General features: G+C 46.5%; 1 protein-coding gene across 1 annotated transcript in view; it reads right to left on the minus strand.

The window, feature by feature from the left end:
- The window catches only part of RGS19 (regulator of G protein signaling 19), a 62,798-nt gene extending 43,938 nt beyond the window's left edge, over positions 1-18,860 (minus strand). Inside the window, exon 1 of the mRNA XM_081323843.1 lies at positions 18,678-18,860. The gene's annotated coding sequence lies outside the window, so the exon portion shown is untranslated. The remainder of the gene's footprint in view (positions 1-18,677) is intronic.
- Positions 18,861-20,049: the final 1,189 nt, after the last annotated feature.

Genomic DNA, 20,049 nt, shown 5'->3' on the forward strand with positions numbered 1-20,049 from the left:
AGTCCCAGTGGACGATCGCTTGACCGTGAGCCAGCCGTGTGCCGCCGCCGCCAAAAAAGCTAACACAATCCTGGGTTGTATAAACAGAGCCATAGAATCAAGATCACGTGAAGCATTAGTACCGCTTTATAAAACCTTACAGAGACCACACCTGGAATACTGCAGCCAATTTTGGTCACCGTATCACAAAAAAGATGTTGAGAGATTGGAAAAAAAATTCAGAGAAGAGCAACTAAGATGATCCAAGGCCTGGACGCTAAAACATACGAAGAACGGCTGCAGGACTTGGGTTGGAAACTAATTAAGGAGAGAAGCAACCTAGAACTAAGGAGAAACTTCCCGACAGTTAGAGCAATTAACCAGTGGAACTACCTGCCTCCAAAAGCAGTGAATGCTCCAACACTGAAATGCTATAGGGTTTCCTGCCTGAGCAGGGGGTTGGACTAGATGACCTCCAAGGTCCTTTCCAATTTTACTATTATGATTATGATTACAGGAGAGACACGATAGCAGTGTTCCAGCATCTGAGGGGCTGCCACGGGGCAGGGGGGGGCAGGTTGTTCACCAGAACACCCGAGGGAAGGACGAGAAACAATGGTTGGAAACCGATCAAAGAGAGGAACAACCTGGAATTACGGTGAAACTTCCTGACAGTGAGGACAATCAACCAGTGGAACAGCTTGCCACCAGAAATCGTGGGTGCTCCAACACTGGACGTTTTTAAGAAGAGACTAGACAGTCACTTGTCTGAGATGGTATTGGTTCTCCTGCCTGAGCAGGGGGTTGGACTAGATGACCTCCAAGGTCCCTTCCAGCTCTATTCAATTCTAAATAGAGGCTGCTGACTTTTTTTTCCTTGCATTAACTCTTTCACCAACTGGTCACCCTCACCACTACCCCCGCGACATTTCTTGGGTCATTATTTATTTAATTACATTTAGACGCAATGAATGTTTCAGGGCAACATCAATTTCATCCGTACACATTTTAATCCTGTATTATGTATTTTAAATTTTACGTCATAAGAGTATGCCTTATTTTAATTGTGATGCTTCTGATACAAATGAACTTATGAAAGGAAAAAAAACAAAAACAACCCACCCACGGTCCAAAAAGACTCCGGCAGGCTCGGAAATAAGGGTTTATAAGAAGCCAAACGTAACCTCTGATTTATTGGTTATTCGCCAACCATCCCAGCAAACGCAGGGGGATTCGCTGCGCTGCTCCGCTTCAATTTAGGAGCAGATTTTCAGAGTTGGGGGTGAAATTGTGATGAAGAATCAAAGAGCCAAAAATTAATTGGAAGATTTTGGGCCATCTCCTCTCTCAGCACAGCCAGAATTTAAAAAAAAGAAAAAAAGGAGGAGGGGTCCTTAGTGCTCTCTGAGCTTGGTGGGTTTTTTGCAGATGTTTCATGACCCAACTAGGTAACATCATCAGTCCTAAAAGGGAAGAGGATTTGTGGAGTGGAGGAGGAGGAGGAGGACTGTGGGGTCCTTGGTGCTCTGAGTTGAGTGGTTTTCTTGCAGACATTTTATGACCCAACTAGATAACATCATCAGTGCTAGAAGGAAGTGAGGTCTGTTGAATGGAGGAGAAGAAAAAGGTGAGGAGGAGAACTAGAGTGTTTGTGGTGTTCACTGAGCTTGGTTGTCTCAAAGATGCCTTCCCCCCCCCCAAAAAAAGGCAACTGGATTGTCTTTTCCTTGTGTTTCCCATCCAAGCAGCTTCCTCATTTCTGAAGAGTTCGCAGGTGATCACGTGAGCCCAGGTCACCCCAACCGTCGTAAATGTGAGTCATTTGCCCAGCACCTGAATTATGATCCCCTGACCGTGAGGATGCTGCAACGGTCGTAATGGTGAAGAACCGTCGTATACGCAACTTTTTCCAGTGCTGCTGTAACTTCGAACCGTCGCTAAATGAAGTGTTGTAAGTCAAGGACTTCACCCAGCCGTCACAGTATTTTGGAAGCAGGAATGACCAGAATAATCAGAACAACAGAGTTGGAAGGGACCTTGTAGGTCATCTAGTCCAACCCCGCCCAACTCTACACCAGGGGTTCACAAACGTGGCCACTTTAAGACTCGTGGACTTCAACTCCCAGAATTCCCCAGCCAGCATGGCTAGCTGGGGAATTCTGGGAGTTGAAGTCCACGAGTCTTAAAGTGGCCACGTTTGAAGACCCCTGCTCTACACCATTTCTGACAGACTGCAGTCCAGTCTCTTCTTGAAAGCTTCCAGTGATGAAACTCCAGCGATAAAAGCCTGCTTGGGTGCAATGGGTGACGTTTCCATAAAACTCTTCTGCCAAATTAGCTTTTTATTAAGAGAGAACGGGAGGGAGGCGTGCTCAATCCTTTTCAGTTCCTCTTTGCTTTCTTCTGAAATCAATTTGACCCAGTCAAGATGATGATCTGATGCAGTGCAAAGAAACTCCTTTTGCATAAGCACGGTGGGGTGGGTGGTGTCTCACATCCTCTTCCCTGCTCCTCCCCCTTCAGCTTGCGCTGTGTTTCTGAACTTTTGCAATTTTAAAGGACGGTGGACTTCAACTCCCAGAATTCCTCAGCCAGCCGTACTGGCTGGGGAACTCTGGGAGTTGAAGTACCAGCCTCCTTCAAGTTGAGAAACAACTCTTGCTGCTGGCTGCATTGTGCAATGGGGAGGGAGAGGGCAATCGTTGCAAAAGAGAAGGGGGCTAGGATAGAACAAGGGCCTTCAACGCCAGCGATCGGGAAGATTTCATGAGGACTAGTTCCTTAGCTCTAGAGCAGGCATCTTCAAACTTCAACTCAGGCATGCTGGCTGAGGAATTCTGGGAGTTGAGGTCCACAAGTCATAAAAGGGCCACGTTTGAAGACCCCTGGTCTGCATCCAAGCCCACAGTTTCATCAAAATGGCCGACTGAGGAATTCTCTGGGAGTTGAAGTCCACAAGTCATAAAAGGGCCCAGTTTGAAGACCCCCCCCTGCTCTAGAGCCACAACGCTGAAGTCTTCTCACACAGAGATGCAAATGTCTCTAGCGAACCAAAGACGAAGGCTACCACTTTATTTCTTGAAACATGCAATTATTAAATCAAAACTCTGCCAAACCATCAGAAAAAAAACCCAACAAAAACCAAAAAACAGCTGTTTCATTTTGGCCTGCTGTGTTCTGCTGGTCGTCTCCTGCCTGAAGTCTTATTAATCAGGGGTTTTTTTTGCTCATTGGAGACACACTCCCTTCTCCTTGACTACGTCCACTTCCTTTCTATGGGACATCCCCGGCCAGCCAATTCTGCAGTCAGATTAATTGTCAAATCCCCACAGCTGTGCCTGGAGAATTGGCATGGCCTCAGAAGATCTGAGAGGGAGCTAGGAGTCCTAGCGGTCAACCGCTTAAAATACGAGCCAGCCGTCTGCTGCAGCTGCCAAAAAAGCCAACCCAGTCCTAGGCTGCATTAACAGACGGATAGAATCAAGATCATAAGAATTAAATAATGCGTTGGCCACACCTGGAATCCTGCATCCAGTTTTGGTCACCACGATATTAAAAAAAAAGATGTGGAGACTCTAGAAAGAGTACAGAGAAGAGCAACCAAGACGATTAGGGGTCTGGAGGCTAAAACATATAGGGAACGGTTGCTGGAATTGGGTATGTCTAGTTTAATGAGGAGAAGGACGAGGGGGGACATGATAGCAATGTTCCAATATCTCAGGGGTTGCCCCAAAGAAGAGGGAGTCAAGCTATTCTCCAAAGCCCCTGAAGGCAGGACAAGAAGCAACGGATGGAAACTGATCAAGGAGAGAAGCAACCTAGAACTAAGGAGAAACTTCCTGACAGTCAGGACAATTAACCAGTCGAACAACCTGCCTCCAGAAGTGGTGAATGCTCCAATACTGGAAGTCTTTAAGAAGAGACTGGACAGCCATTTGTCTGAAATGGTATAGGGTTTCCTGCCTGAGCAGGGGGTTGGACTAGATGACCTCCAAAGTCCCTTCCAACTTTATTCTGATTAAAGGAGCTTTATTGTTTTTCTTTAGAGCAGGGGTATTCTGTTGTTCTGCTATTCCAAAGGCTAGTCTACCCAAAATATTGTTGCATAGTATTGAGCTATAAGATGGTATCGACTTACATCCCTTAATTTAGTGAGTGACTCTTCAAAGATACAACGACAATGAAAAAAAGTGATTTATAACCAGTCCTCACACTTATAACCATAGCAGCATTCCCCACAGGGACATGATCAAAATTCAGGTGCTGGGCAACTAGCCTATATTTCTGACAGTCTTGGCATCCCGGGATCACGTGACCACAGTCTGTGATCTTCCCAACTGGCTTCCAACAACCAGGGGTCTTCAAACTTGGCCCTTTCATGACTTGTGGACTTCAAGTCCCAGAATTCTTCAGCCAGCGTGCCTGGCTGAGGAATTCTGGGAGTTGAAGTCCACAAGTCATAAAAGGGCCAAGTTTGAAGACCCCTGAGCAAAGCCAATGGGCAAAGACAGATCCACTTAATGACCGCATGATTCATTTAACAACTGCAGCGAAACGCTCCACCCCCATGGCAAAAAGGCTGTAAAATCTGGCACAACTCGGTTAACAAGTGTCCTGCTTAGCAAATGGAAATTCTGGGGCCAGTTGAGGTCATGACTGGAGGAGTAGCTGGTTTTAGTTCAGCCAGCTGTGTGAATCTAGTCCAGGGGCCTTCAAAGCTGTCCTTTTTATGACTTGTGGATGTCAACTCCCAGAATTCCTCAGCCAGCATGCCTGGCTGAGGAATTCTGGGAGTTGAAGTCCACAAGTCATAAAAGGGCCAAGTTTGAAGACCCCTGATCTTCTAGCCCAATCAAATAAAGGTTAAAACAAACCCTGTTTTAATCATGATCTGCTAAGCTAGTTCCTAATAAACCAGATCCGAATCTAGCCAGGGAGTTACTGCCGCTCACCCGACCGCTATTCCACTGATGTGTCCATTCTCAAGAGCCAAGAAACATTTCTTTGTCATCTCATTTTTTTTTAAACCATATTGGCTTGTTTTTGCTACCAGCATTAATTGCGGTGCATTTACCCAGAGACCATCTGCGAGCCTCTCATTACGAGTCATTCTTCCTGTTAGCAAAAGCAGCTTTGCAAATAAAAGACCGTAAAAGCAATTATCCTGCAAAAATACGCCAACTCACCAACTCTCTATTTGTCATACATGCGCCGCCTAAAACGGGTGTTGTTTTTAATTCCCCCCCCCTTCTCGACACCACCGGCAGAGGTTGTTTTTTTTTTTATGAATTACACATTCGAGAAGCTTTTATGAATGAACACGGGGAGTAATTTTCACTTGGCAACTGTTTGTTTACAGGGATTGAATGAACCTCATGCCGAAAGGAAGGCTCAAACTATATGCACAGGAAGTTTTAATGCCTTTTTCCCCATTCCATTTAAATAAGAAAGAAAGATTCTTTATGAGGTTGTAACACACTGGAAAGAGTGCAGAGAAGGGCAATAAGGATGATTAGGGGGCTGGGGGCTATAACTTATGAAGGAAGCCTGCAAGTATTGGGTATGTCTAGTTTAGAGACTCTAGTTTAGGACTCACTGGAGAAGAGCCTAATGCTGGGAAAGATTGAGGGCAAGAGAAGAAGGGGACGACAGAGAACGAGGTGGCTGGATGGAGTCACTGAAGCAGTAGGCGTTGAGCTTAAATGGACTCCAGAAGATGGTAGAGGACAGGAAGGCCTGGAGGAACGTTGTCCATGGGGTCGCGATGGGTCGGACACGACTTCGCAGCTAACAACAACAACAGTTTAGAGAAAGAAAGCCTAGTGCAAAGATGATAGCAGTCTTCCATTATTTGAGGGGCTACCACGAAGAAGAGGGGGTCAACCTATTTCCCAGAGCATCTGACGGCAAAACAAGAAACAATGGATGGAAACTAATCAAGGAGAGAAGCAACCTGGAACTAAGGAGAAATTTCCTAATGGTGAGAACAATTAATCGGTGGAACAGCTTGCCTTCAAAAGTTACAGGTATCATTGGGAGGCTTTTAAGAAGAGATTGGACAGCCATTTGTCTGAAATGTTATAGGGTTTCCTGCCTGAGCAGGGGGTTGGGCTAGATGACCTCCAAAGTCCCTTCCAACTCTATTATTATTGTTGTTATTATTATTATTATTATTATTATTATTAAACTTTTATTCATAAAACATGAAACTCAGTCAACTGAACACTCAAATTGACTGGCACTAATGGTTGACACGGGTTGCTGCCAGCATCTTAGGTATCATCCAGGTATCTCCTTAAAATGTAAGATGTTCCGAGTAGCGTAGGTTTTTTGTAGCTTTGCTGGAGTTATTGCAGGGAGCTGCAATTTCTTGATATATTTTGCAAAGTTTTTGGACATAGTTCCCAGTGCCCCGATGACAATGGGTATCACTGTTACGCGTTTCATCCATAATCGCGCAGTTTCGATGGCCAGGTCGCGGTATTTCGTAATTTTTTCCAGTTCTTTTTCTTCGACTCTGGCATCTCCTGGTACAGCGATATCAATCAACTGTACGCTTCGGTTCTCTACGACAGCGATATCTGGCGTGTTGTGTTCCAAATGACTATTATTATTATTATTATTATTATTATTATTATTATTATTATTATTATTATTATTATTAATCATCACAGTCAGCCAGATGTTCAGACCTGGGACCTGGGATAAGCAGATGTGAATGTTTGATATTACATATATTGTTGCAGGATGGAAGCAGTTCCTAGTAAGGCTGCCTTTTGTAATTGACTAATGGCAAATTTGTCAATGCCAATGGTGTTCAAGTGGTGCTCCAGTTGTTTTGGGATTGCACCTAAGGCTCCTCCTCCTCCTTCTCCTCCTATTATTATTATTGTTATTGTTATTATTGCCTACCACAAAGAAGAGGGAGTCAAGCTATCCTCCAAAGCACCAGAAGTCAAGACAAGAAACAATAGATGGAAACTAATGAAGGATAAAAGCAACCTGGAATTAAGGAGAAACTTCCTAACGCTGAGAACAATTAACCTCTGGAACCGGTTGCCTTCAGAAATTGTGGGTGCCCATTTATTTTTTTTAATCCCATTTATATCCCGCCCTTCTCCGAAGACTCAGGGCGGCTTACAATTTAAAGCACAAATCAATGTGCTTAGCAATAGCCTTCATTAGAGGTTTTAAAGAAGAGACTGGACAACCACTTGTCTGAAACAGTTGTAGCGTCTCCTGCTTTGTCAAAGGGTTGGACTAGAAGACCTCCAAGTTCCCTTCCCGATCTATTCTGACTGACTGACTTCCAAGGTCCCTTCCAACTCAAGTTATCCTATGTTCTATAACAGCTTGATGGTTTTGTTTACCTTACAAAAAAGCAGATTCCAGAGGCAGGAAATTGGTCAGAAAATTAAGCTAGGGTGATTTTTGTGCCCCAAAACATGCAGGCTGCAACTGTTCCCATTCACCAGAGCTGGGGAAGATGGGTACTGTAATCCCAACACATCTCTAGGCTGCCAGGAGAATGGGAGATTCTTATCTGCTGCACAGTGAAGCATTTTCATAGCTTCCTCTAACTTGGGGGTTCAAGATCCCCCAAATGTGATTTTTTTTCTTCAATTTCAAGCATGCTTATTTTTATTTTTTGCATCCAAATGGATCACCTAAAAGATTCTCCCCTTTAGGAAAAGGGAGGATTGATTGTTCCTTGGGAATCAGAAACAGTCCACAGTTATAGATGCAACCTACGCATGCTGTTTCCATTTATAAACGCCACTTGAATCCCATCTTAGGAAGTAAAAATAGCAAACGAATTATAGTAAAGCACTGAGCCTTTTTTTTTTAAACATATAGAGGAGCGAGATCATGACAACCTTGTTGTATCCATCTTAAATACAGAAAGCTTTTGAAAAAAAAAATAATAACCAAAGATTTATAGTGGATAAAACCATCAGCCTTTTTAAAAAAAAAAATTTAAAAAAGAAATCCGCAAAAATAAGAGTATGTGATTGTCCATCCTGTACGATTAAGCCTGCCGCTAACAACTGTGTGCGCATGCGTGCACACACACACTCAGTCTCATTAATCAGAATTAGGAAAATGAAAACAAAAAAGATTACAAAATTTTGGACACCAAATTCAGACAGTCCTTAACATGTGGCGGACATGTGCAAAAGCAAAATAATAATAATAATAATTTTGGACTAAAATACATACCTGGTTAGAGAAGTTGTTAGGAAAACATGTAGATTTTAAACCTGAACTTTTTTTTTAACTAGGCACAAGGCCAGAAAAATTTGATAAAATGAAATGTGTATTTAACATTTGCACGTATTAACTGCAGCGAGGATTGTATTTGTGCATCCCTGGAAAAGCGAGATAACCCGCGTCGGAGGAAGCGATAATTAAGAAAATATTGGACTGTGCGGAAATGGACAGACTCACATTAAGAATCAAAGATACAGAATACTTTCAAGCATGGAACTTATTTTATCAACGGTTGGGAAAGAGAGTAGGAACTTAACCTTTATGACTATGCAAAAATCAACTCAGACAACACGTTGTTCATTAAGCACAAATGAATTGTAATGATAAAAAAACTAATAAAATACTTAAAACAATAAATAGAAAAAAATTTCTGGCCGCCTGGCAACTGACTCACATTTATGACGGTCGCAGTGTCCCGGGGTCACGTGATCCCCTTTTGTGACCTTTTGACAAGCAAAGTCAACGGGGAAAGCCAGATTCCCTTAACGACCATGTTACTAACTTAACAACTACAATTAGCCCTCAACTTACAATAGTTCATTTAGTGACCATTCAAAGTTGCAATACCACCGAAGGGACTTACAACCGTTTTCACACTTATGACCGTCACAGCCTCCCCACGAACTCATGATCAAAATTCAGACACTTGGCAACTGACTCACATTTATGACCGTGGGCGTGTCCCAGGGTCATTTAATCCCCTTTTACGACCGTCTCACGAGGAAAGTCAGTGGGGAAGCCAGTTCCACTTAACAACCGTGTAACTAATTTATGAACTGTGGCGACTCACTTAACAAGTGTGGTGACAAAGGCCGTAAAATGGGACAAAACTCAGTTCACAAAGGTCTCACTTAGCGATAGAAGCGTTGGGCTCAATTGCAGTTGTAAGCTGAGGACTACCTGTACGACGATTCACTTAACAACGGTGACAAGAAAGCCCGTAAAATGGGGTAAATCTCACTTAGCAACTGTCTCACTTGGCGATATAAATTTTGGACTCGACTGTAGTCATAAGTCGAGGATTACCTGTATGTCTTCATTACCCCCGTCCCCTCCCGATTTTCCTCTATGGTCCTCTTGATCTTTTTTCTAACTGTCTCCTGACACACCGGGGGATGATTCCACCTCTTAATAAGAAAGGAATGTATAAACGGAACCAGGCTCCATTATGAACCTTTGGATAACACAATGAGCATCACATCGGACATTTTAAACCATCCGCCACTTCATTCAAGCACCGAGTTTGATATTCATGTAAAACTCGCCACAGATCAAAGCCTCCGTCGGTGACTTCTTTCTTTTTCTGCATGAAGAAAAATTGGCTGAGCCGTGCCTTTATGAACAGAGATTCATGTAAAGGACGACCGACAGTTCTAAAAAAACAACATATATCAGGGGTGTCGAACTGCCGGCCCGCGGGCCGGAGCGTCACAAAGAAACCGTGCCCATCCCATTGCCGGCAATGGGAAAAAGTTCCGATACGTCATGCGACATCACGTGACGTCGCGATTTTGACATGTCTAACGTATATGAATAGTGTTCTTCATAAAATTAATTTCCATCCTCCCCATTTCAAAAAGTGACTGCTGAATACAAACGATACTAAAATAAAATGAAAAGCAATTATAAATTTGGTCTAGGGCAGGGGTGTTGAACTGCCAGCCCACGGGCCGGACGCGTCACACAGAAGCTGCACCCACCCCATTGCCAGCAACGGCAAAACAGTCCCGATACGTCGCGAGTTTGACATGTCTGGTCTACGGGTTAAGACACCAGGCTAGAATCCCAGGAGACTCTGAATTCTAATCCCGTCTTAGGCATGAAAGCCAGATGGGTGAGTTTGGGCCAATCACCAGGAGACAGTGCGTTTTAGTTCCACCTTAGGTATGAAAGCTGGCTGGGTGATTTTGGACCAATCAGGAGCTGGTGAGTTCTAGTCCCACTTAGGAATTAGAGCAGGTTGGGTGACTTAAGAGTCAATAGCAGGAGACTGTGAGTTCTAGTCCCGCCGTAAGAAACGAAAGCCGGCTGGGTGACCTTCATCACCATGAGCCGTGGTGGCGCAGTGGTTAGAAGGCAGTATTGCAGGCTAACTCTGCCGACTGCCAGTTGAGCCCGGCTCAAGGTTGACTCTGCCTTCCATCCTTCCGAGGTCGGTAAAAATGAAGACCAGATTGTTGGGGGCAAATATGCTGACTCTGTAAACAGCTTAGAGAGTGGGCTGTAAAGCACCGTGAAGTGGCATATAAGGGCTATCGCTACCTGGTGGGATCAAGAAAAAGGGCCTTCTCCGTGGTGGCTCTCTGCCAGTGGAACATCATCTTTGAGGAAATAAGATTGGACCCCACCCTGACCATCTTGCCAAAGGCCTTGACTACGTGATTTGCCATCTGGCCTGGGGATTCCAAGGCGATACGGAGCCGATCAAGTGGTTGGCTTGATCAGTGTGGCTGGTGGGGTGTGGCAGCAGTTTATTGGGTTTTGTAGTGGGGATTTTGCTCTGTAAGCTGTCCAGAGCCACTATGATTTGGGTGGCCATCTAAATTAATTCTATCTCCATCATCCATCCATCCATCAATCATCCATATGTATCATCTACCTATCTCTCTGTCATCTATCATCCATCCATCTCTATCATGTCACCTATCATCCATCTCCCTCCCTTCATATATCCATCCATACATCCAATTCCCTCCTTTCCATCACCTATCATCCATTCACCTCTCCCTCCATATATCTATCCATCCATTTCCCTCCTTCCCTCATATCCATCCATCTCTATTGCCTATTATCCATCCATTTCCCTCCTTCCCTCATATCCATCCATCTCTATCACCTATCATCCATCCACCTCCATCTATCCATCTACCTCCTTCCCTCCATATATCCATCCATCCATTTCCTTCCTTCCCTCATATCCATCTCTATCGCCTATCATCCATCCATCCATCCACCTCATTCATCTATCTCTACCACCTATCATCCATCCACCTCCATCTACCTCCTTCCCTCCATATATCCATCCATCTATCCACCTCCTTCCTTCCCTCATATCCATCCACCCACCCGCAACAACCTTCCAGTCCTCCACTTTCTCACAGCTCTTTGCCCCGTCAGTTAGGACCTCCTAGCTGGATCTTCTGCCAAGAAGTGGAAGAGCAGGTGACCGAGAAAGAGGCTGCCGTAATGGAATGTGCGAATGTCCTTGGGGGAGGAAGGGCAGAGATGCAGCCTAGGAAACCATGAGACCCAAGAGGCAGAAGCCCCCAGGGGCTGAAAGAGCTGAGAAAAGAAGCACAGGAAAGACCCATCCCAATGGATCAAACACTTCAGTGGCAGTGGGACATTTACGCCATCAGACTCACAGATTCTGTTAAATGAAGCCTTAGAATAAAGTAGAATTAGCTCATCTAATCCTGTTTCCTGTCTGGTTTACTTGGGACAGCTGCTGAGAATTCTCTGGGGGATCTAAGGGCCGAGATCTGAGATCTTGTGGAGACCACACATGTGGTCTAATCTTGGACTCTTATGACCTGCTTCAATCTCTATGAGCAGAGAAGTCACTGTAGCCAGAGGCAAAGGATCAAGGAACAGAAGAATAACAGACCACATTGGTCTTCGGGAAGAAAAAATATCTATTCCCAAATATTATTCCCTAATAAGCAGGTATATACATAGAATGAAGGCTACTGCTAAGCTTGTAAGCTGCCCTGAGTCTTCGGAGAAGGGCGGGATATAAATGGAATTAAAATAAAATAAATAAATAAATAAAATAAATTATTGTTCTTCCTATTCCGGAGGCTTTTTGGATGGTGTCAACACTTGGGCGTCTTGTTGTTTGGTACAGGTAGTCCTCGACTTACGATGATCGAGCCCAACATTTCTGTTGTCAAGTGAGACATTTGTTAAGCACGCTTTGCCCCAAGAAATTTCTCCTTAGTTCTAGGTTGCTTCTCTCTTTGGTGAGTTTCCATCTTTTGCTTCTTGTCCTGCCTTCTGGTGCTTTGGAGAAATAGTGTTTGGGCCATTAAGTTGTCCCTGCAGCCGAGCAAAAAAACCACAACAGAGTACCGACAACAGGACCCCCAGATTGCCTTACTCCAAGAGTTGACCAATCCCGAATTAAACCTCCATCCTCACCTAATTACTGTTCCCTGCATCCGTGCTTTTCTGGGCACCCTGCATTTTGGCCAAATGCCAAAAGCAAAGCAATTATTATTAGAGGGAGCTGCCAAACCACCATTCCCATTTTTGCTTGTTGGCAGCAAACCAATCACAGCAGTGGTCTGAGAATAATGGTCAGTTCGAATCCCACATTTCTCACCCTGTCCCCAAACTCTTCAGAGCTGCAGTATCATACGGGTAGCCTGCAACGTATGACCGCAACTGAGGCCAACCTTTCATCGTTAAGCGAGTTTTGTCCCGTTTTACGACCTTCCTGGCCACCGTTGTGAAGGGAATCACTGCAGGTGCTCAGTCAGTAACATGGTTGTTAAGTGAATCTGGATTCCCCATTGTCTTTGCCTGTCCAAAGGTCACAAAAGGGGATCGCACGACCCGGGGGGGGGCACTTGCAGCCGTCATAAAATGGGGCAAAACTCACTTAACAACTGTCTTGCTTAGCAACAGAAATTTCAGGCTCAGTTGCGGTCGCAAGTCGAGGACTGCCTACACTTGGAATTTTCTTCAATTCTGTCATTCAGATCAGCGCTGGGGAAAATGGCTTTGGCCTCTACAATTATTGCTGACTATAATTACTGTGTTATTATTGAAACAGCTCATTACCAAAAGGCCAAAGGGGTTACAATCTCAACAGAGCAGCTGCACTTATACGATAATCCTAGACCACATATTAGTCTCTGTATTAAAAGATTATTATTTTTGCTGATATGCTTCCAGCGTTAAAACTCTTTTGGAATAAAAACTAAACATAAAAAAGAAGGCTTAGAATCATGAGCAATGTAAGCCCTTAATAATGGTCAGACACTAATAAAAGCCACTATAGTCTTAGCGGCTACCTGAACCCAATGTTGTGTAGTGTACACGAGGAGTAGTGCGTTGTCGCTTCACAGCCCACTTCAAACTCATTACTGAATTGCAAAGGAAATCTTGATTTAAGTGACCAATTGTGCGGCTGAGCGCCCCTTATTCCCACCTGCCAATTAAACTGTCAAGAGAGTGATGTCATTTGCTGAATGACGTCATCCTACAAACACCACAGTTTAAACGACGCCGACACAAATAGTTGTAGAAAAGTTGGTTAGTTGTGTGCAAACCCTGTTGTAAAAATTGCCGAATTTCTTGGGCGGGGTGCGTGTGTTTCATCATAACCTTGTTTCTAGCTTTGCTCAACACACCGAATTGTATATAGTACTAAAAAAAATCTCGTGCCTGTAAACTTTTAAGTGGGCGAAACAGCGCATCATAGGGAAAAACCCTTTCAACGATGGTACCACGAGCTTACAAACTGGGTAAACTTACAAAACGAATCCGAACTCCAGGACGTAGAATGATCGCAAAGCATTTGATGACAGAATAGAAAACAAATGTTTTTACTGCGTGCTATACAGCTCAACGTGAGCTACTTCCAAGGAAAATCTGTCTCTATTTTGGGAAGGTCCACACTACAACTTGAAAGTTTATGACACCACTTCACAAAGGGAGAGGCTAAAAGGCCTTCAACGGTGTTAAAAAAAAAAAGAGGCATCCTTCATTTTGTCTCTTCTGCAAGCGCCATTTAGCTGATGATGGAATTCAAGAAAGCCGGTAGGGTATATTCAGCTCGGATAATAAGATTTTATTTTATTTGCCCAGGCAAGACTGGGATAAATGTCACCCAATTTCTTCCAATCATTTGCAGGCGGCTTTTCGTTGTCTTGCAAAATATACCCTTCTGACAAGCTGCGAAATCTCTTTTCTCTCCTGAACTACAATAGCCAGGACTCCCAGCAAGCAGTCTGGGGGTGGGTGATGGGAGGTATAGTCCAAATACATCCAGAATGGGTCAAATGAGTTGTCTTAAAGCAATGTTTCTCAACCTTGGCAGCTTTAAGAGGAGCAGACTTCAACTCTCAGAATTCCCCAGCCAGCAACGCTGGCTGGGGAATTCTGGGAGTTGAAGTCCGCTCCTCTTAAAGCTGCCAAGGTTGAAAAACGCTAATAGTCAACTTATGATCACAATTCCCTCAATTTCTGTTTGCTAAGTGGGACATTTCTTGCCACAGTTGTTAAGCGAATCTGGCTTCCCCATTGACTTTGCTTTTCAGAAGGTGGCAAAAGGGGATATCCCATGACCCCGGGACACCGTCATAAATACGAGCCAGCTGCCAAATATCCGAATTACGATTGCGTGACCATGGGAATGCTGCAATGGTTCAGCGTGAAAAATGGGGCACAAGCTACTCTTGTTCAGCGGCATTGTAACTTTGGTCATTAAATAAGCCGCCGTTCTTCTTATGTTTTAGGCTCCAGTCCCATAATCATCTTTGTTGCTCTTCTCTGCGCTCTTTCTAGAATCTCAACGTCTTTTTTTTAATATCGAAACTGGATGCGCCGTCTGCAAGAAAACCACCAAACTCAGACAGCAGCGAGTCCTCCTCCTTCAACCCTGAGCTATAAATATTCTCTTCTAAATGTCTAGGGTAGATTCTTCTTTTTTTTCTCTCCAAAAGGCAGCTGTACTTTCTTGATGTTTTTCTTCTCCTTGCAAAACGTTTAGCTTCTTAGAACTGAAATTTCTTCAGTTCTTAGTCAACTCTTTTGCCGGTTAGAACCGAAGAAGCTTCTTGGATGAGAAGCGAAAATGTTTTCAAAGGAAAAAAAACCAAGAAAATCCATTTGGAATTTTGGAAAAAGCACCTCTGGGTCTTCGACTGGAACTTTATTTATTTATTTTATTTATTAGACCTATACTGTAGGGTGGCTGGATGGAGTCACTGAAGCAGGAGGCGTGAACCTAAATGGACTCCAGAAGGTGGTAGAGGACAGGAAGGCCTGGAGGAATGTTGTCCGTGGGGTCGCGATGGGTCGGACACGACTTCGCAACAACAACATTGTAGAGGTCTCCAACCTTAGCAACTCTAAGACTTCAGGACTTCAACTCCCAGAATTCCCCAGCCAGTCTTGTTGGCTGGGGAATTCTGGGAGTTGATGTCCACACATCAAGACTGAGAAACACTGGAATTCTTTGCCCCAGACGTCAAAATGGAACAAGTGACACCCAAACACTGCGAACGGGGACATTTCTAACCCTGTGGCTGACCAGTGGCCTTTTTAATGAGTCATACGCCTTGACATTGACGGCTTCCAATTTTAATCGGCTGCACCAGCATCGCCATTATCATCACACATACAAACACATACGCACCAAAGCACTTCTGTTCTTTAATTGCCTCCTTGTCTAGCCATTGGCCATTCCTGGCTAAAACCGAGCTCCATCTGGAACTGCCATGTTGTCAAAAAGAGTGCCAAATGAGACAAGCCACGATGCACACTCAGGGGGGGGGGTGCAAGATGTTAAGCGTGGGCCCATTTTTCCACAACCGATGCCTTCCTGTTGCACTGAACAGCGCATTACTAAGGCCACACCTGAAATACTGCATCCAGTTTTGGTCACCCCAAGAAGAAGAAAAATAAAAGATATTGAGAGCTTGGGAAAAGTGCAGAGAAGAGCAATTAAGATGATTTAAAGGCCTGGAGACTAAAAAATAGGAAGAATGGCTGCAGAATTTGGGTTTGGCTAGTCTAGAGAAAGGAAGGATTGGGAGGGAGGGGACACGATAGCAGTATTCTAGTATTTGTGGGGCTGTCACAAAGAATGGAGTGGAGTGGAATGGAATAGAACAGAATCTGGAAGGGACCTTGGAGGTCTTCTAATCCAGCCCCCTGCACAAGTAGGAGACCCTATACCATTTCAGACGAGTGGTTGTCCAGTCTCTTCTTATAAACCTCCAGTAATGGAGCACTCACAGCATCTGAAGGCAAGCTGTTCCATTGGTTAATTGTCTTCACTGTTAGGAAGTTTCTCCTTAATTCCAGGTTGCTTCTCTCTTTGATTAGTTTCCAACCGTTTGTTTCTTGTCCTGCCCTCTGGTGCTTTGGTGAATAACGTGACCCCCTCTTCTTTGTGGCAGCCCCTCAAATACTGGAACTCTGCTATCATGTTACCCATTTCCCAAGTCCTGCATTCTTTCTTCTTATGTTTTAGTCTCCAGGCCTTGGATCATCTTAGTTGCTCTTCTCTGAATTTTTTCCAAACTCTCAACATCTTTGTTGTGTTTTTTTTAGTATGGTGACCAAAATTGGTTGCAGTATTCCAGGTGTGGTCTTCACTAGGGTTTTATTAAAGCGGTGCTAATACTTTGTGTGATCTTGATTCTATGCCTCTGTTTATACAGGACAGGAAACAACGGATGGAAACTATTCAAGGAGAAAATCAGCCTGGAATTAAGGAGAAACATCCTGACAGTGAGAACAATTAATCAGTGGAACAGCTTGCCTTCAGATGCTGTGAGTGCTCCATCACTGGAGGTTTTTAAGAAGAGACTGGACAGTCACTTGTCTGAAATGGTATAGGGTTTCCTGCCTGAGCAGGGGGTTGGACTAGATGACCTCCAAGGTCCCTTCCAGCTCTGTTCTGATTATACTGCATGAAAATGGAAGAGACTTTGCATTTGTTTAGGCCCGAAAAGCAGAACCTCACTCACGGGCAGCTAAGGTCCTTGAACCTCAAATCCACCAGGATTTAATGTGCATTACCCTCATCTGACAGGATCAATCCTCCAATCTATGCCCTGTCAGAATAATTTGATGCTGCAACAGCCCTGTAAAAGCATGAAAGCCGATTCAGCTATTTCCCACCCGGCCCTTACAAATCGCCAAGGTGTGAAACAATATATCAGAGGTTCCTCGGGGATCGGTGAGGGATGACAGCCTCCTAACACCAGATCCCTTCCAAAACAACAGATCCCCTTGAAGCAGGCAAGGCAATCGAACTGCCTAACTGCCCGAGGATTCCACGGGGCGATTCCCACCTTGCTCAAAAAAAAAAAAAAAAAAAGCAGCCATCACGACAGGCAGCCTAGGGCGAGGGAAGCCTTGCATTTAAAGGGGGGGGGGTCTCCTCGTGAGGAAGGAAACCCCAGATGCGGGGCGAGGGAGGGAGGGAGGGAGGGGGGGGAAAATCCCCGGCTGCAATTCCCGTGCAAGATTTCCTGCTTGCAAAAAAAAAAAAAAAGGGCGATCGCTTCTGCCTCTCTTGCAAAGGCAGGGATTTCTCCGGCGGAGGATGCCAGCAATCCAAGGGGGGGGGGGGCGGCGGGCAAGGAAGGGAACCCCCCCCCACACACACACCCTTCTCGGAGCATCCGGGATGGGGAACCCCCCCCTGCCTTCTTCTTTTTTTCCCTGCAAGGGGAGGGACGGGGGGGTGGTGGAAAGGAGGAAGGAGGCGGCGCAGAAGCAGCGGGCGAGGTTGCAGCCCAGCCCCAGAGAAGGGGAAGGAAGAGCCGGTTGGAGAATGCGTCTTCCCACGCCCCCCACCCCCGTGCAAAAGCTTCCAGCCACGCGACACGCGGGTCAAGCGGGCAAAGGAGGGGGGGGGGCGCGCGGCCACTTGCAAGCCCGGGTCGGAACGGGCTCTTGCAACCTGGCGCCCGGGGACGCCCTGTCGACTGCCCGGCTTTCTGCCACCTTCCTCCTCCTCCTCCTCCTCCCCCCCCCGCGCGCTTTCTGTCTCTCTGCCGCGCATTGCTCGCAATGCGCTGCGCACATGGCTTTGATTAGGAAGCTGCGCGGCTTCCTAGCCCGGCGGGATTGCAATGCAAGGGCACCCCCCTTCCCCTCCCTTCCCCTCCCCTGCCCGGTTGATCCTCCTTGCCAGCCCCCCCCAACCCACCCCCCCCGGGCTTGCAAGCAGCATGCAACCGAGAACGGGGCTCCTCGCCTCTCCGTTGCAAACGGGCACACTTGCTGCATTCGCCGGGAAGTGTGTGTGTGTGCGTGTGTGTGTATGCGTGTGTGTGTGTGTGTGAGACTTGGTCGCCTTCCCCCTTGTCCCCCCCCCTCCCTCCCCGGGGGCTGATTCAAGACACCAAGCGAATCCTCCGCTGCAGCAAAGCAGCGATACAGGAAGAGGACCCGGGCGCGGTGTGTATGTGTGTGTGTGTGTGTGTCTGTGTGTGTCTGGGGTGGGGTGGGGGGGGGTTTGATTTAAAAGGCAGGCACTCCTTTCAGTCCGGTCCTCCGCTTCCACCACCCCCACCCCCACCACCAGGGAACATCCCTTCCTCTCTCCCCCCCCCCCAAAATCTCCCTATCCCGAGAACCAGAGTCGCTGCTTTCCCTCCGGACCGATCGCGAGTTTGGCAAATTCTCCCCCCCCACACACACACACTTAAAAAAAAAAAGGGCTGGACCCCCCTACTCACCTCCCCTGCATCCGCGCTGGCCGAAGCTCGGCGCATCCGTGCCTCGATTTCCCCCTCCTCGCTTTTGCTTTTGCTTTTTTTTTTTTTTTGGCTTTTCTTCCAAAATGCTCCAGATTCGACACCCCTTGGAGCCAAGAGGAGGGAAGCCGGGCTGGGCGGGGGGGGGGGGAGGGAAAGAGAAGCGTCGGAAAGCAAGCTTTTTTTTTTTTGAAAAAAAAAAGAAAAAAGAAACCTTTGCTGGCAGGGTCTCCACTGCGCACGCGCCCCCCGGCCCCAGCGATTGACTTCCTAAAAGCGTCAAGCCAGCCCGCCGCCCCCCCCTTCCTCTCTCTCTTTTTTTTTTTTTTGCAAGATCGGGGAGCCGGAGAAGGGGAGGGGAGGGGAAGGGTGGGTGGAAGAGCCCACCGGGGCTTGCCTCGGCAGTTCTCTTCCCCCCCACCCCCCCTCTTCCTCCTCCTCCTCCTCCTCCTCCTCTCCCCCCCCCCCCCGCATGCCTGCCTGCCAACCAGAAGCTGCAGGATGGAGCCTGGAAAGGAGAAGAAGGGGGCGGCGTTGCAAAGGAATCCCCTTCCCCTCTGCATTGCATCCCCTTCCTCTCTGCATTGCAAAAAAAAAAAATGCCACCCCACCCACCCCCCCTTCGCCGCCGGCAAAGCTTGCAAAGCGGGATGCGGGGGAGGGGGGGGCGAGGTCCGCTTCCAACCCTTCGCCAAGCGTGGGAGAGAGAGAGAGAGGGGGGGGGGGAGAGGGAGAAAAAGAAAGGGAGAGGGGAGACATACACACGTGCACGCACACACATACACATGTGCATGCACACATCCCGCGCAGGGGCGAGCAACACCCGGTCTCTCCCCCCCCCCCGCCTCTTATCTCTCTCCCCCACCCACCCCCATATCCAGTCTCCAGGTTTTTTTTTTTTTTTAATTTTAATTCCATTTATATCCCGCCCTTCTCCGAAGACTCAGGGCGGCTTACAAGCATAGCAGTAGCCTTCATTCTATGTATATGCCTGCTTATTAGGGCATTCACACACACCCCCCCCAAGCGGCATTATTACAAAGTCAGCTTAATTGCCCCCCAACAATCTGGGTCCTCATTTTACCTACCTTGGAAGGATGGAAGGCTGAGTCAACCTTGAGCCTGGTGGGACTCGAACCTGCACTAATTGCAGGCAGCTGGTGTTACTTAAGGAGGCATTAGCCCACTGCTCCACCAAGGCTGGAGAAAGTTGGGAGTTCGTGATGCTGCCCTTTCCCCCCCCCCCAACTGGCTGGCGCCAGTCCAGATGAAAGGCTTGCGGGGTGGGTGGGTGGCGGGAGGGGGACCGGACACGTGTCTTTCTTGGCAGGGTTAGGCTTTGTGCCTGCGCTCC

This window comes from Vipera berus, assembly GCF_964194415.1.
Source record: "Vipera berus genome assembly, chromosome: 3".
In the NCBI taxonomy this organism is placed as follows: Eukaryota; Metazoa; Chordata; class Lepidosauria; order Squamata; family Viperidae; genus Vipera; species Vipera berus.